The sequence below is a fragment of the Penaeus chinensis genome, chromosome 2 (assembly GCF_019202785.1).
Source record: "Penaeus chinensis breed Huanghai No. 1 chromosome 2, ASM1920278v2, whole genome shotgun sequence".
Classification (NCBI taxonomy): Eukaryota; Metazoa; Arthropoda; class Malacostraca; order Decapoda; family Penaeidae; genus Penaeus; species Penaeus chinensis.
In genome coordinates this window covers 33,474,351-33,476,850 of record NC_061820.1, presented here as the reverse complement: position 1 = coordinate 33,476,850, position 2,500 = coordinate 33,474,351, and positions in this window count along the sequence as shown.

Here is a 2,500-nt window from a genome sequence, read left to right as displayed (position 1 = left end):
GCGTTGTGGACAGAATTTTGTAATCAGTGTGAGTCAGAAGGTCTGTCTGTGAATACTGACTGGCAACGGAGAAAGATGGTCTGTTCAGAGTTAGTTCCCACAGATTTACCCACATGTTCAGGTATTTTGTATGTGAACGAAAGTATAGACGATCCAATATACTATATATCTAGGACAGTTAAATATATATACGGTATTTGAATATGGGTCCTAGGGCAGAGGTATCCTCTTCTGAAAGAAAGACTTGATATGATAGTTGATAAATACAATGCTCAAACTGATCTGTTTCAACATTGATCTAGTGTCACGTAATTGTTCACGGATGGTGAAGCTTACAGTAACTTTATGCACTAGTTTCTTTATGAGCATTATTTATTTTTTGAGGATTAACATAGTATATTACCTATGAATGATCAAAGAGTTTGGAAAAAAAACGTCAAGGTTTCCATTGTTTTCATTACTAATATTATGTTTTTTTTATTATTAATATTATTATTATTACGACTGATGGGATACTGTTAATTTTATATTTCAGAGAATCTTAGAGACTCATACCCAATCCAGTGTAAATAAATGTTATTAGTAGAATGGCTCTATCTGGGCTGAGTTTTGCAGAGATTCTCTGCAATGCTCTATATATATATTATCAGCGATTGCAGATTTTTTTTAAAAACTTGCATTGACTGTATATTTGTAAATATTAGTTTTTAAGGATCTGACAGGTTCTTTTCAAATGAAGAAAGAAACTGACAAAACTTGAGAAGATGAATATTAGATTGTTTACATCGACCGTTTTGCTTATGTCGGTGACCAGTTTTTAAAACATTCTGTGATGGATAGCTTTAACAGAAAACAGTCTGCATTTTACATTCAGATTTATTAATGCAGAAATGCCTTTAAAATCAAACAAGCTGACTTTTGATTTTAATTTGTAATGTTTTAATTTTACAGTCAAGAATTTGAATAGCCATGGTTTATAGGTATCTGCTGAAAGGAATGACGTCGTTTTAATGTGAGGAAAGTGGTGATAATGTAATAAAATCTAAAATCATTCAGAAATTTAAGATCCTGTTCTATTTCCTTGGTTTTGAAGAAAATTATATATATATAAACATAGATAGATAGATAAATAGACAGATATAGATATAGGTATAGATATAGTTATCAGGGCACGACGTAGCTTCTACCACGACTCCTCGCGCCTGCCCGTCCTCAGCCTGCCCTGCACTGAGGAGATCTACTCTCTCCGTCGCCCTCTTCACCTTCTCAACTGCATTCTGATCTTTCGCCAGGTGAACACTCTCCGTCGCATCCTGGTCCACACCAGTCCTCCCTCTACCTCGAAGGTGGGCACCTATGCTGTTCCTCGTACCTGTTGTGATAAGCAATACTTTGGCAAGACGGGCACCAGTCTCACTAAGCGTCTGTCTCAAAGTAAGTACGCAGTATCCAGGGGGACACAACAACAACGCCCTCTTTTGCCATCAGTAGGACACAGGCCATCAGATGGACTGGTCAGTTGCACGAATTGTCTTTCCTTCCGCTGACCTCCACGCCCGCAGACTGGTGGAATCATTAATAAAGCTGCTGCCTAATGTCAACCTGAACAGCGGCTTTTCTCCTGCCGACGATTTCCTCGCTTCTCAATCTCCCGCCTTCTCCCTTACGCCGGCCACCCTGCACATAATCCGCCCGACCCTCTGATCTGACCTCCCTTCGCATCCGTTCGTTTGTCCTCACCTGCCCCGTGTTACCGCGTTGCCTCTCCCCTCTCTCTCTTTTATACCCCCTTCTCTCCCATTCAGCTTCCGGGCTAGTACAGTGGTAACGTGTCGGCCTCTCATCCGAGGGGTCGAGGCTCAGCTTCGCATATCGGACTTATCCTTATCCATTCCCCTTCAGACCTGAGGATGAAATCCAGGTAAATTTCGAAACTGTAGTCTCACTTTCAATAAATTTAGTTTTTACATTGTCGATTTTTCTACCATACTATGAACTCGGAAGAGTGTTTTACATACACTCATACATACATACATACATATATATATACATATATGTGAGTTTATATATATATACATTAATGATTGAGAATGACTTTTTTTATACAAGGCAAGAGTAAACATATCCATTCTCCTCCATACCTTTTCCTACACACTAAACGCATCCATCAAATTCAGAATTCTATCGCATGTCTGAATCAAGTTAAAGCCTATTAGCGCTCCCTTACGGAATCAACGAAGGGCAACGGGAGAACACATTAGAACAACAGCTAAGATGTATTTGTGGAAAAACAACAATTACGTTAGGAAGGAGAGCGTTAGGCATTTACTTTAGTGTGGGTTTTAGGAGTTGAAAACTTCATCGGTTTCTGTTTATAATCATAATATTGGTGATACGTATATAGAAAATTTACATTTCAGGATTTCTTGTTATTTTCATTGTCATCATCATCACTATTTACTTTTATTATTATTATCATAATTTTTAGTATCATGACCAT